The following is a 15327-nucleotide window of genomic DNA, read 5'->3' on the forward strand; positions in this document are numbered from 1 at the left end:
CTTTCAGCTCTGGGCAGAGAAGATGGGAGAATGATCGGAACCTGAAGCCTGTGGGACCTTATTGCCAGTACCACAGAGCCCTGGAGAGGAAACCTGCTCAGACCTGTATCTGTATGTCTGCCTAATCCCTCAGCCAGGTGTGTAGCACCATGCTGCCTTTGGAGGCCTAAAAACTGTAGCCAGCCTTTAAGGGTGCCTGTGGATCCCTTGGCCCTTTAGAGCAAATGGCATGTTTGGATGTAACCTGTGAGGTTCTGTATCTTTCAGGTCATCTCTAGATGACTTTAATCCCAACACAGACTAAATGCTGTGTAAACAGCCATATTGTTAGGAAATTATAGCAAGGAAAAAAAAAAAAGTCTGTTCTCAGCTCACATGAAATTTAGTTGAATCTTTTCTACCTGCAGTTGGCTGAGTTAGTAGATGTAGAAGCCAGGGGTATGGACAGCAGAGATAGGGACTGTGTAGATACATACATCTGTATGGCAAATGTATTCCTTTGTACGTGGTCTGCTGACATCTTGCTGTAGATGGTAGCTTACATTTTGCATTGATGTGTTTTGTGCTCTAACTCTGTTGTAGTGTACATGTATAAATTGCATATACTATGTGTACATTGAAGTAGGTATATTGTATTAGGTGGTATAGTTCTATAATACACTTTCACTTTCCTTTTCTGTAACGCTCTTGGGGACGCTTGGTTGTTGGGGCCCCAGTTCCGTAGAAGTTAATGTTTTGTTTCAGTAATATCTGGTAGGTACTGACTGCAGTGGGCCAGCCTGGGGTCTGAGCCTATCTATCAAGAGCCTTTGAGTTGTGGCCTGTGAATCAAAGGTGGTATTTGGCTGGCTGCTGACTACAGGGGTAACAGGTATGAGATGCTGCTGCTTTGTCTTGTGCTCCTGCCTGGGCTCGAGGGCTAAAGTGTTTGCTCTCTGTAGCATTGCTCACTAGCTTCCCTTGAGACCCCTCTGCAGAGGCCACAGACATAGGGACCTCCAGAGTCTTTAACATGTAGCTGCTTAGTTCCTCTTGTGACAGGAAACCTGCTCCTGTTCAGTGTGGCTTCTACAGATGTAGCAGCTGGCTTCCTGGCAGGCAGGCCCAGGAGAACTCAGTTACACCATTTATAAAGGTTACTACTGCCATCACTCTGTCCTTGACAGGCTGTAGCATTCACCTCTTATTTCCATGACGAACCAAGCTTTAGATAGTAGCACTTCTTACTTGTGGCTTATGGGCTTTGGTCATTCTACAGTTTCCTTTTCTTTCAAGATAGTCTCTTGCTTTGTGGCCTAGGCTGGTCCTGAACTCACAATCCTGCCTCAGTCTCCTGTGTTACACTAGCTGTATCTTTTTACTTCTGTGACAGAATACAAGTCTAGCAATCTTGACCACTTAGTTCTACCTAGCAGCTCTCTGTTCTTTTCCTACACAGTGACCTTTCTCAGAAGTGCAGGCTTGCCCTTCCTCCCTCATCTCCTCCAACCATCATGGCTATGGTCTCTGTGCCCAAGGCTCCATAGAGCCATTTTCTTAGGGCTATCTGTGTACTTAGGTTCTAGGCCATAGTGTGCTAGGTTTGTACCCTGTTCCTTTGGACCACATTCCTATACTTTCCATTTTTCCTCCTGTGAAATAGGGCATTCCTAACCCTCTCCCTGCATGGTTTAGAACTGTCGCCTGTGGGTCACCGGTTAGATCTCACTGCACCTTACACATTAACCTAGCATCCTGTGTGTCTCACCCAGCATCCTGTTGGCTTCACATAAAAGAGAATTCCCACAGAAAACTGTGCACTCATGCCCAATCTAAGCAATGCTACTATGAGAGCTAGCTGGCTGGGTACCTTAGGGACAGAACAACTATCCAGCCCCTGCCATATGCCAAAAACAACAGGTAGAGCCTGAGGAGGATTGGGGCAGGGTATCAGCTTTGGACCCAAAGCAGCACGGTGTGTAGACTGAAGGTGTGCTAACTGTGTATGGACTTGCTCGGCCACCTGATGGGTGGGTGTGGTGGCAGAGGGCACCCCTCAAAGCTCCATTGCCTTCCCTAAAAGTGAACCTCTCAGAAGGAGCTGCTGTTGCTAGTACTAGATCACTTTTTGTTTTGTTTTGTTTTGTTTTGTGACAGGGTTTCTCTGTGTAGCCTTGGCTGTCCTGGACTCACTTTGTAGACCAGGCTGGGTTCAAACTCAGAGATCTCCCTGCTTCTGCCCCCGGAGTATTGGGATCATAGGCATGTGCCACCACACCCGGCTACTGGTTCATTTCTTTATTGACAGGCCATCCCACTTTGTCTTTGGACCTACATTAGCTCAGAGTGCTATATCCTTGTAGTCCCATCGATGTGGGTTGGTTTATCTTTTTTGTTTTTCTCTGTGTCTTGGAAGTTTTGTGTCAGTATGAAGAACTTCCTCTGCTTTGAGATTGTACCCGCTCCCACTTGCTTGGTGAGTACTTTGCTACAGTCCTTAGTTTGTCCTAAATCTCTGTGTTCAGAAGAGTGGAGCTTATATGGTGCAGGTGGCTGCCCAACTGTGTCGGTCACCTTCCCGGAGTCAGGTGCTCTCTCTGTCTAGCTCCCCATGAATGCTTGGGCGTGTTTGGATGTCCTCCCATACTGTGGGACTGTCTGCCTTCTGTGTGTATGGCAACTGCTTGCTGACCAAACTTGCTGGCATTTGTAAACCTGGAGGGGGAGGACCTGGCTCCTTCATTGGCTGCCCTTTCCTTCTCTCATTGCCCCGCCCCCTTCTCATGAATTTTCTCAGATTCACTTGTTCAACTGACAACAAGAGGAGGAGGGGAGAACCATTCTGGCCTTGCTCCTGAGAATGCAGCTGGTCAGGCCCCACCAGCCATACCCTTCTTACTCTTCTGGGTGCTTGAGGGCTTGAAGTTTTCCTCGCTAGGCCTTACACTGGTTATGATGCACACCAGGCACCAATTTTTTATGAATAACTCAGCCTGCCCTTTCTCTAGGGAAGCTGGGGTCTCTGGAAATGCTCCAGACAGGACAGAAGTATAGGAAGGGAGGGAGAGGAAGGGCTCTGACATCTTTCTGCTCTTGTCTTTCCTCCTTCACTTTCTTCTCTGTAAAATGAGAGTAATGCTAGAGTTCCCACATGGGATTGCTGGCAGGTTAGTGAGCTCATGTAGATGGAGTTTTTAGAAAAGAAATTGGCTCATAGAAAGCACCTTGTGAGTTGCAGCTACGTTAGCTACACACCCACATGAAGCAGTTGAGTAGGCAGTGTCTGCGGGGAGACAAAGATGAACCCAAACACACAGTCTCTGCAGCTCCCATGAATGAGTCCCAAGGCTTTCTTGCTTCTATGGAGTTGTTGACATGTTGTGGGGTATAGCTGAATTTCTGTGGGGTTCCCAGACATCTCTCACAGGAGCAGGAACAGATCAGGCTCCTTTGGGCTGAAACAGAACTAGATGGATGACTGGGAGGTAGAGTGAGCACTGTTTATCTGTCGCTAGTGTTAGAGCACTGGGTCTCTCCTGTGTGGAGCTGGATCCAGGTTTCAGGATGCCGAGAGGTGGCTCCCAGCTTGCCTGGGAGGTAGAGGTGGAAGAGGTATTGGTAGGTATTGCTATTGTTGAAATAGCAAGGGCTTGAGGGGAGAACCACGTGTGGGTGAGTGGGCTGGCCTTTAACTCCCTATCCCCTCAGTGCTGAGATTAGCAAGCGCAGCTTATGTTAATTTTTATAGCCTTTATGGACCCTTTAAAAGAAAAAAAAATATTGTATGTGTGTGCAGGCACACAAGTGGAGATCAGGTATGGTTAAAGGGAGTTGGTTCTCTTTTTCAACCACATGGGTCTGGGGATCAAGCTCAGGTTCTGAGGCTTGGCAATAGGTGTCTCTACTCACTGAGCCATCTCTCCAGTCCGCCACTATCCCACTGTGAGACAGTCTTGTGATATAACCCAGGATGTCCTGGGACTCACTATTCTGTAGCCCAGGCTGACTTCTATTTCATTGTATTCCTCCTGCTTCCACCCCCTAAGTATCAGAATTTTAGCATTGGCCAGGATACTCCACTTCTTTTCCATTTATTTATTTTTATATTTATCAGCTACCTGAAAGAATATGTTCTTTTTACAAACACCCAAAAAGTTTCATATTTGTTGTGTTTGAATATACATACTGGCAGCTCAGCTCACTGATCAGAAGCCTAGTGCCCAGCTCTGGGAGCTTGCTCTAGGAGTCCTCTGAAGGGTTAGTGCCTGTGGCTCAGCTGACCTGAAGAGTGGGGGAGGGGTAGAGTGAGATCTGATCTGCTTTGGCGATGACTTTCAGTACCATGTGAGCTCACCTGTCAGCAGTCAAGGCAGCAAGTGTTGAAGCTGTGAATCAGCGTTCCCTGGCAGGGTTTGCCAAGTTGCAGCCATGTCTTCTCCCTAAATTAGTTTTTGAGGAAAAAGTGAGGTGTGCTAAGTTTGCATTGTGGGCCCTTCTCCTGGGCCTTGCCCCAGTAGATGGCTTTTGCTGTCTTCTGGTACAATGTCCTGCTATTGGAGGAGGTTGTATGACCTGCTGGAGGCCATGTGGCCCTGGGAGCCTGCTCTGCTCAAGCTGTTACTAAGTTTCTCAGTAGCCAGTTAAGGAATCTGACTTAGACAGGGCAAACCATGGAGACCTGGAGATGTTCCCAGGGGACGCTGCACTGATAATTTATATGGTGGCTTCCACTGAGGTGTAAGTGCTTTTGCAAAGAATGGTAGAAGTTCATGTAGGGGAAGGCTACAGCCAGTGACCAGCAACTGACTCCAGTTCTTCCCCTTCCCTAGGCAATGAATGGCCTTTTTGCAGGGACTAGGAGCCAGTACAGAGTTTGGATGTTTCTGTGGCTTTTGAAGAATACGGGTTTCTTTGCTAGTACTTTCATTTCCTTCACTGAAAATAATTTTAATAAGTTGAACATGATAGCACACACTTGGGAAGCTAAAACCAGAGGTTTCTGAATTCTGGGTCAGCACAGGCTACTTAGCAAGACCCTGTCTCAAAAAAAGAGTAGTTTCAATAGAAGAGAAAAAAGGGGGTATGTGTGTTGTTTAAGATTTTAGTTTAACTATTATTTTATGTATTTATTTTATTCTTTTTTTATGTGTATGAGTGTTTTGACTGTGTGTACACACCTGTGCACCACATGTGTGCCTGGTGCCCAAGGTGGTGAGCGTCCACATGGGTGCTGGGTATTGAACCTGGTCCTTTGCAAGAACAACACGTGTGCTTAACCACTGAGCCAACTCTCTAGCTCCTAGTTTAACTTTTAATTGTGCATATTCTAAGTGTGGCAATGTACATGTGAGTGCTGTGTCTGTGAAGGCCAGGAGAAGGCATCGGATCCCCTTGAGCTGGATTTACAAGTGGTTGCACACTGCTTGATGTGGGTGCTGAAAACAAACCTGGGTCCTCTGCAAGAGCAGTAAGTGGTCTTAACTGCTGAGCATCGCTCCAGGTCTATGTGTTGGTTTTTGATACAGAATCTCACTATAACCTAGGCTGTCCTGGAATTCACTGTACCCCGTGTTGTCCTAGAACCTGTTATGATCCTCCAAGTTCTGGAACTGTGGGTGTGTGCTGCTGTGTCCACCCCCTGAATTTTTTTTTAAAAGGTCTCGCTAGCATGTTGTATGAAGGCTTGTATGCTGACCACTTCCTGCCTCGATTTGCTTTTAATGACTACATTTGAGGCCACAGGTCAGAACAAGTGTCTAAGGACAGGTTTGGAGCCCTTTTAGAGTTCCCTGTATAGGATGCTGGCCACTGTTAAAGGTCAAGGATTTTCAGAACACTGTCCTTAGTTCCAGTAAACATTGGGGAAGAAGAGAAGCTATGAGCTCTGACCAGCTCTTCTAGAGGCTAGAGGTAGTTAGCAGAGATGTGGGACCTGGCACAGTGGAGTTACAATGGCCTCTCTCCCATTATGTCTCTGTAACTCTAGGTACTGTGCACAGCTAGATCCTGAGATTGAAATTGATTTGGACCTCCACCACCCATGCCAACTGTGTATTAGGCTAGAGAAGATCCACTGGGTGCCCTATGTTTGCCCCTCACCACTGCCTGCTAATGATCTGTCTCAACTCCTGGATCCAGTGTCTGCAATAGAAACTGTGAGATGGGAGCCCTCTCGCTGGCCCTGGGAATGTGGAGGGGCATTGTGAACCATTGCTGAAGCTGGCCATTTGGCTTCTTGAGGGTTTTCTGTGAGAGAAGACTGAAATGTAATGCCTTAAATGTCCTTGCTGAGGCAAGCAGACCCTTGGGGCAGCTGCGGAGAGTGTTACTTCTCTCCAGCCTGTTAGCTTTGTTTCCTACCTCAGGAGTCCCATCCTATATGTGCTCTATTTTTTATTTTGTATCTTTTGTTGACCTGTCTCCCTGAGCACTGCTTAGGTATAGGTGTGTGTCCTGGGGAAGCAATGTGTAAGGGAGGCAGTGGGTTATGCCTCTGTTGGATATAGGTCACACAGGCTTCCCAACAGGCTACTCTGGTGGCTGTATACCTAGCAGTGCCCTGCAGGTCTCTGGACATGTGCCTAGGCTCATCTTTGTTGTGAGGCACTTAATCCACATGTGTAGCCTTTCTTGTTCCCATGCATGAGTCCCTTCACTGCTGTTATGGAGAGTTTACAGTGAAAGCCCCATAGCAAAGGAGGGATGTGTTCTGTCACATCAGAAATTGGAGCATCCTTGAAAGGTGGGGAGGCCCAGGAGGGCCCTGTCTTGAGATGTCTGTCCTTTTTGGAGTAGGTGGACTTGCTCTGCTTTCAGCCCCTCAGGCCATTCTGCACAGGCCTTTACTAGCTGTGCCTCTGCATGGATTGATAGCTCACCTAGTTGGGTGGTTTTGGCAAGCCTTGGGAACATGCAGGCTCTGCACACCACAGTGGGCCTGTAGTGGACATTTCAAGGTGGTGGGCACCACAGAGACAGAGGAACATTGGAATGAGGAGGAGGTGAGACGCGCCTGTGCCTCAGCCTCTGTCTCCAGGACGCAGGAACACAGGCTGGCTGGTTACAGGATTAGGTTTTTATCCCCGGGCGAATTCTGCTCGTACCAAGTAAACAGCATAGAGTTACTTTGGGCCATCTGCCAAACTGGAAATATCTTGGATGTGGTGCTCTTTTTCTTTGGGTTGCTGTTGACTGTGGAAGATTTTGACCCTATTCCATTGCAGAGTAGGAAGAACAGCTTATTTTTCAGAACGGCAAATAAGGAAAAGAATGAAAGTATCTCAGAGTGTCTGTTTCCAGTCGTCTCCTGGGAGGAACACTTTTATAGACACCAGGCAGCCTTGCCAGCTGTGGCTAACTTTCCATCCTTAGAAAATTGAAGTGTGCCTGAAGGAGGAGGCCAGCGCTGTCCTTGCCCCTAGACCTCTCGCCTGCCTCTCGTGTGTTCTGCCTAATGGGCCTAATGCCATGGGGCAGGCCTTGGCACTCTTCATTTGACTTTCCTGCAGTTAGTTTGCAAGAATATTGTAGTTGGAAGGAAGCATGGTGCTGAATGTGCTCTTTAAAGCCACTTAACAAGCCATCGTTAGGGCCCATTTTGAAGTGGGTTTGTACTAATAAGGTGTGTGTGAGAGCATCCTAGCTTTGACTTGTTAAATTTTTCAGTAGCATCTACATAGGAGCAGGCTCAAATTGTATGATCTGACCTAAAATTCCTGTGGAAGATGTCATGGCCTGTCCCCTCATGTCAGCTCTCTTCTGTGCCACCAAGCTACCAACCATCCCTGCGGCTCTTCTCTCAGTGACCAGCTGAAGCCCTCAGTGTCCTTTATGTGGACTCCTGGGATCTCTGGAAAAGCTGAGACACCCAGGAGTGCAGTGTCACACAGCTCCTAGTTTGCCCTCCTGCCATCCTGTTGTCCACGGCTGACTCCTGCTCTAGCTACCTGGAAGGAATCTGGAGTTAACAGGAGCTGGGTGGCAGGGTTGTGAACAGCAGCAGGGCCTGGGGAAGGTCTGTACACGTGGGCAGAAGTGTGGTTTCTTAAACTTAGCTTCTGGCCAGAAACGGTTCTCTAAAGTTTTAAATTTCCAAATCAGAAACTTAGCCCTTTAGTATCAGCTCTGCGTACTGTCCTTGGGAAGCCAGTATATTTCCAGGTCTGGTGTCATGTGCTATAGTTCTGTGCTTGAGGTAGAGACAGAAAGATCACCAAATGTGAGGCCAGCCTAGGGTTACCCAGCAAAACCACATCTAGAAAAAAGAAGAGAGGGGGAGATAAAAAGGTCAGGCTACCCTAATTGCTGCCGCCTCTGGTCCTGAGACCACTTATACACAATTCAAGAAAATAAGGTGAGTAAGGTGGTGGGGGCTCACGCCTTTCATCCCAGCACTCGGGAGGGTGAGACAGGCAGATCTTCGAATTTGAGGCCAGCCTGGTGTACAGAACAAGTTCCAGGACAGCAAGCGCTACAGAGAGAAATAAAGAAAAGAAAATACGTTGAAGTCAGACTGAAGACCCCACTGTTCCCTTTTACCCCAGTATCTTCAATCCCTTAATAAGCTCATTTCCCGTTCTCTGTTCCATCATTGAGCACTGAGCCTGCCCGGAGGACCACTGCAGGGCGCCTTGGTAGGTGGTGAGTCCCCAGGACCTCTCCCACCTCCAGAGAGAATCTGGAGAGATTGAGGGGTCAGAAGCAGCCCAGCCTAGGCACCCAACACCCTGCAACTGCTGTGACCTGCGACCTCCTGCTCCTGTTCCTCCTCTCCTCTTCCTCCTCCTCTTCTTCTTTTTGTAAAACTGCTTCTTTGTCAGCTTTCACTTCTTGTGTAGGCAGATTCCAAGCTAACATTTATCCTGCAAAAAAAAAAAAAAAAAAAAAAGAAAGAAAGAAAGAAAGAAATTTAACTGCTGGCGTGGGGACCACATACAAGGACTTTATTAATTGTTGAAAGTGAGTTACTGCCTTAAACTGAGGTAATTGTACTTAACTCCACTTTTGATTCAACAGTTTTTGTAACAGATGGAATTGGTTTGACCTTTCCTGTAAAGGGTTTTGTTTTGTTTTGTTTTGTTTTCAATGTCAGTATTGACTGTTGTGGGCAAGCCTTGACTGTATGCTTAGAGCCCAGACCAGGCCTGGTGCACTGGGTGCTTTTGCGATGCATATATCCAAGCACACTCTTTTTTGTTTGTTTTAAATTATTTATTTATTTTATTTTGTGTACATTGATGTTTGCCTGCGTGTATATCTCTGTGACTGTTAGATCCTTTAGAACTGGAGTTACAGATAGTTGTAAATTGCCATTTAGGTGCTGGGAATTGAACCTAGGTCCTCTGGAAGAGCAGCTAGTACTCTTTATCACTGAGCCATCTCTCCAGCTCCAAGGCATGCTCTTTTATGATTGGCAGGCTTTATAGAAATGCAGACTTTTATACTAGGAGCCCCCAACTTTATATGAACTGTCACTTTAAAACCTGGGAAGATCTCTTTCCCACTGCGAGTGTGGTACAGGTGACCACAGATCTGAAGGATGGGTGCTGATCTTGAACTCCTTAAAAAATGAAACTGGTAGATGTTATTTTGCAGTAAAGCTAGCCACAGCTGGCTTCCCTCTATAACCTGCTTTTCATATGGCAGTGCCCTTGACTTTCCAAATGGGTGGAAATGCCTCCTGGTGAAGCAGGAGGGCACCAGGGGCTTGGCATCCACGTGACTTCCATTTTCAGCAGCTCCTGCTTTCTCTGGGCACTCAGAACGGGAAGATGAGTGAGGATGGAGGGCTTCCAATGTCTGGGCCTATGGGTCTGAGAATGAAATGGGGTCCCTCTTCAAGAGCAAGGAAGGGTTGCCAGTGATGGTGCATGGGGAGTTGAGAGCTGGAGTAAGGAACTCTACAGTGAGGCCTAGAGACCAGGGAGCTAAGGTGAAGGTCTTAGGTCAGAGGTTGTTTTCCTGGAGGCTGGAACCCCACCACCCCACATCTTTCCCAGTCTCTCCAGTCTTGATGTGACAGGTTCTGGGCTGAGCTCTGTCAGTGGACTCTTCCTGGCCTTCCTGAGTGGGTCTCCAGCCTAGTGAGACCTTGTTAAGGCCCTAGGACTTCCTCTTTGGTCAGCTGATTCCATTTTCTTGCAAGCCTGTAGTTCCTTTCTTTTCCCTGGGCTGTGGCCAACACTCTGAGCTGTCTTTCTGTAACTCAAGGCACTACACACTGTGTACCCCCTTGGGCATCAGCCTGTGTATAGAACTCCTGTTGGGTTGAATTATATGGATTGCAGTAGGGGACTGCTCTCTCACTAACATGACTACTCCCTTACTGTTTAGATGTTGGAGCTCTACCCAGCTGTTCGGCAAAGCACCTGCTCTCCAGGATGGCAGCATTGAGTGAACTACAAACGTGTCAAAGGACATTGTAGAATTGGCACAGAAGTTTGCAGTCTAAACACAGAGACTTTCAAGTGAATTTCCATTTGTTTACATTGGAGGCAAAATGCAGACCACTTTTCATGTATTCATTCTGGCATGGTAGACTATAGAATAGAGTCATTTGTACCTGTGGTGGTCTCACATGTGGCCCTGCACTGTGCATTTACAGGAAACACATATAGTGCATACAAGCATGAGGAACCACTGTCCCATTGTAGTATGGCCTGCCTACGTCTCTCCGCATAAAGATTTCATGCTTCAGCTTCACATCCAGGGCAGAGAAGAGAGATTTGCTTATAAGGGACAAGCATTCCTTAAGCATCTTTGCAATGGGCTTTGTAACTCCATCACTGTAGTTGTGTTCCCATCTTCTTGTTTCTGAGTACTGATTGCAGAGATGCCCCAGCATGCTGGCTCCATTTTTATTTGACTGGAATCTACTCAAAGCATCTTTTATGAAGGATTCTACAACAGTCTTTGAGATGGCTGCTAGTCTCCCAGAATGGCTGAAGAAATATTTTGTGTGCATTTAGATCTACATGCTCATCCCTGCATGCCAAGTGTGGCATGCTATTGCATGGAAGGCTGTGGGTAACCCCTAGCCTATGCCTGAGCTATTCTGTGTTAGCATGTGAATGCATCTGAATTGCAAGTGGTTGTTTTACAGTCTTATTCAAGACAGCATTATCCTGCTGGCTCTTAGACCAGATCCTGGTGCTCTGGGCCTGGGCCTCTGACAACTGCAGATGACTGTGTGCAAAAGGGGCCGGTTCATGTCTTCAGTTGTGAAACTAAATTAGGCCTTTTACTTGGCCTGGAGGAGCATTGTGGGAGTAAAGCTGCTTCCCTCCTCTTAGAGTCTTGTTAATGAGGTGCAGGCTGCCCTCTATCTTGAGATCTTCTTGATTGTCCTTCATCAGTAAAATTGCACGTGTCCTCCATTACTGGCTTGTGTTGAGCTTCTTGACCTGTACATGTCTGTACAGTACCCAAAGAAGCAGGCTCAGGCATCTTGTTTCTTTTCTAGCCTGGAAAGAAGAGTATGGCAGTTCCTCTCTGGTGGGCTTGGAGCCTTCTGTATAGGCTCACCATGAGTTCCTCATCAGAGTAGGGTATTGTGAGAGATTGGGTTAAGTAAGCCTGCAGAGATGGAGCAGATTGCCTGCTTGTACTCAGATGATGGGGCTGATAAGGAGTATAAGGCAGATTCTTTTTTTTTTTCAAGTGTAAGTATTTTTATTATGCAAAAAAGCAAAAGAGATCCTTTGCACAAATTAACAATAGTTCTATATAACTAGTATCCAAATTATATTCCATCATTGGGCTTTAATCTTCTATTCTTTGAATTAATCTGTTGCTGCTTCAAGGTGTACATATATCTATATTCTATCAGAAGCAATTCTCTGCTTAGTCACCTTAGTTTATATGCACAGGGGATTTTATAATTACATTATTGATCTCTGGGACAGCAGTCCACAGTGTTCAGGCAGATTCTTGATGCAGATTCTTGATGCACATCCTTGAAGAGCGCCCCAGTGAGTACTCTCCCTCAAACACTGAAGATGAGCTGATGTATTTTGGGGCAGAGCTTTGGAACTTTCTCTCATCTTAATGGAGAGGGGTTGGGGATGGCTTCCTTGGTAATGAGCTTCAAATCTTTACCAGCTAAGTGGTCCTGCCACCATCCCATTCCAGAGGTGCTTCCAAAGCCATCCCTCCCCCAGCTGAAGGAACTGCTAAGCAGCTTTTTGTGTATCTGAGCCTTGGAGCATGTTTGGGTAGACAAGCAGTCTGTCTTCAAAAATAATTTAGTTCTGTTTTCAGCTGAAGTTAAAGAACCTGGCTGTGACCCACAGAAGCAGCACTGTTTTTGTTTGCGTGTAGTGCCAGGGATTCAAAAAGACACCTTATGCATGTTGCCAAGTGCTATCACTGAGCTACATCCCAGCCTGAAATAGTGCCTTTGGCTGTGTGTTCATACATTAAAAACTTAATCTAGCATTGGGTGTTTCCTGTGAGAAGACAGCAATATGCAACATGATTTTGTTTGTGGATGTGTGGACACTAATGGCTTCATAGAGTAAAACCCCAGCAGCTTTATTCCTTTGTATGCGACAGATACTGAGTGACAGCCCTGCACTGTACTTTGTGTAATGCTGTGTCCTGCCCAAGTTCACCATCTTAGCAGCCATGCAGAGGCTTCAAAACAGTGGTAGTTAGTTCAGGGGACAGCAAGCCGCAGTCCCTATTGTGAAGAAAATGCTCAGACCTGATATACCAATTTTTCTCCAGAGCCAAAGGAGTGCCAAACAGCATTTCCTCAGTACAGAAAATGGGGCCCCCTCTTTGTAGAGGTGGAGGTTTTCAGGTGTATATGGAACAAATATGCCAGTGGTTCCAAGGTTCTAGTAGGTCCCTGAGTAGAGCAGGGAGGAGAAAAGGAAGAGGAAGTGACTGACCAGGTCTCCTCCTGTCTCAGTGAGCAGCATGGGGTCTGTGTGGAAACAGGTTTGGCAGGGCCTAGAAAACTCCTCAAGGTGCTAAGTTTCTTCAGAGGTCACCTTCCCAGCCACCTTTGGAGGCCAGACACAGAGCTATGTCGTAAACAGTGCCATGTATAACTCACAGGCCTGTGGTTCCAGGTGAGGAGTTGCTGGGACACTGATGCTGGTCTTGCTGTTTGGTTCTTTGGCCATAAAGGGGAAAAGAAGTTCTAGCCCCAGGCTATAGCTGTATGTAAGCTTTCCTTATCCATTCAAACTTGGACTTTTTGAAGACTAGATTTAACATTTTACCAAATACAACAGTAATCCTTTCCTATTCCCCCACTCCCATTCCCAGTTTCACTTACTGGTGTCTGCCATGTGCCATCAACCAAGGTCTGAAAATACTAAAAAGAAAATTCTAGAAGTTAAGTTTAAAGTGTGTACATTCTGAGTAATATAGTGAAGCCCCTGTTGTCTCCTCATGCCCAGCTCGGGGCTGAGTCCCTTTGTCCAGATTCCTCAGTGTATCTGTTACTCACTCAGTCAACAGAGGAAGGCCCTTAACCTAATAAGATAGGAAGAGTTATGCTGAACTGGCTAAACTGTGCAGTCCTGCCCCTTTGCTCTACAGCAAAGCAGGGAAGCTGCAGCCCTGGGTGGCACGGGGAAGAAAGTGGTGCACCAGGACCAGTGGGGTGCTTGGGTTGTGTTGGCAGAGGGGACTAGTTCATACTGCATGCCTCCCCTCTTTAAAAGTGTCAGCACATATCTGATCACGTGGACTATCATATCGGGAAACTCCCACTGCTTACAGTTGAGCCTCACATCCTCTTCTGCCTTGGCACACACTTGGGCTATGGAAGCCTCTGTTAGGCTTTTATATGCACCACTGTCAGAGTGGCCTTCACAGGGCTTTTGCTTAACTGCAGTCCTGTCTTTGAGGTCTGTTCTTGAGTGTATATATGTAATATGATGGATTTGTATTTCATTTTTCATGCCATGTAGCTCCTTCCCCTACTCTTTCCTACCATGACCCCATGGAGGGCATGGTCAGCAACAGAATCAGTGTTGGCAGCTGGCTTGCACTCAGGGGGTCTGATCAGTGCTCATCTTGGAACTTAGGTCTGAGGCCACTCTTGTAGGTTTTATATTAAAGCTGCAACAACTTCCTTCAGCCAGCCTGGATTCCAGGAGCTTCTCAGTTTAGAAGCTTGCTGCAGTTTCCATGGCAGCCAGAGCTTCATTCTGACTCTAGTGGCCTAAACCAGCAAATCTCCCAGTGCTAGGAACCTTTAGAAAAAGGGGAGGAGAAACCGCTCATTGCCTGTTAATTAAAAAACAGATACCTCCTGCTCAGCTGATAGTGCAGATTGAAGAAACACAGAGACCCAGGTAAGGAAACCAGAAATGAAGAGATCCCTTTCTTTGGGGGCGGGGGGGGGGGGTGTTTGTCTTGTTTTCAATGTGATTTTATTTTCCCTCAAGTGGGCTTTTGTTACGATCCTTCCAATACTGGACGCTGGCTTGGTCCCCTTGACATTTGGGGTTTTAGTAGAAAGTGTGGAGGGAATTTGTTTACAAAATGTTTTCCACTGGCACAGATCTCTAATCCTAGTGGTCAGGGAGGTAAAAGCAGGAAGATCAAGAGTTCAAGGTCACCCTTAGCTACTTAGAGAGTTTGTGGCCACCCTGTGAGACCTTGCTTCAAAAAATAAGCAACCGAAAGCACAGCAACATCACAGATGTTTTCCACCCTTGGGAAAGTCAGGCTAGAAGAACCCAGACTGTGGGACCAGTAGGCCTCAAAACAAAACAACATGAAAGGTTTTCATTTAAAATTCCAGTGCCTCCCCTCTAATTCTTTTGTTTGTTTGAGACAGAATCTTGTTACTGTAGTCCAGGTTAGCCTGGAACTCATGGCTGTTCTCTTTCCTCAGCTTCTCTAGGGTTTATGGCAGGTGTCGGCCACTCTGCCGAGCTCTGTTTTGTTGTTTTCTGTGGGCAGAGAGCTGAGCTGGTTCCCTGGCCTGCTATTAGAGGGACAGGGCAGGACAGGCTTGTGGAGGCTCTTTCGCTGCTTCTTGCTCTTTGCCCCATCACTTGAGAGGCTGGTGCTGGTGGTACAGCAGGAGGCTGCTTTCCTAAGACTGTGTTCTTAGATGTCTGGGCCAGGCTGTGCTGTACTGTCCCACAGGCCTTGGGAGTTCCCGGTAGCTCTCTTGGCAGTTCTGATGTTTTACTTTGCAGGTGGAAAAAAGTTGCTTCCAGAAATGGTGTGCCAGCCATGTAAAATGGGCACCTGTGAGTTGATAGTATCCATGGTCTGTAGATGGGCCTAGAGGCCTTGAGGTATCCAGTAGTGGCTTAGGGGCTGGTGGATTTCCTGTGTGATGTGTGAGGGGAGGCTAGTCATTGTTGGCTGGAGCCT

The 15327-nt window shown here is 47.0% G+C and overlaps 1 protein-coding gene across 6 annotated transcripts in view; it reads left to right on the forward strand.

Moving 5' to 3' along the window:
* Slc45a4 (solute carrier family 45 member 4) overlaps positions 1–15327 on the forward strand; it is a 66750-nt gene that overhangs the window by 15468 nt on the left and 35955 nt on the right. Inside the window, exon 1 of one of the 6 annotated variants that reach the window (XM_021628956.2) lies at positions 5751–6134. The exons of 3 other annotated variants lie outside the window; for them this stretch is intronic. The gene's annotated coding sequence lies outside the window, so the exon portion shown is untranslated. Of the gene's footprint in view, positions 1–5750; positions 6135–10153; positions 10446–14194; positions 14292–15327 lie in introns of those variants that run through there. 2 more of the 6 variants (XM_060389287.1, XM_060389288.1) reach the window with 2 other exon arrangements.

Source organism: Meriones unguiculatus, chromosome 8, assembly GCF_030254825.1.
Source record: "Meriones unguiculatus strain TT.TT164.6M chromosome 8, Bangor_MerUng_6.1, whole genome shotgun sequence".
Classification (NCBI taxonomy): domain Eukaryota; kingdom Metazoa; phylum Chordata; class Mammalia; order Rodentia; family Muridae; genus Meriones; species Meriones unguiculatus.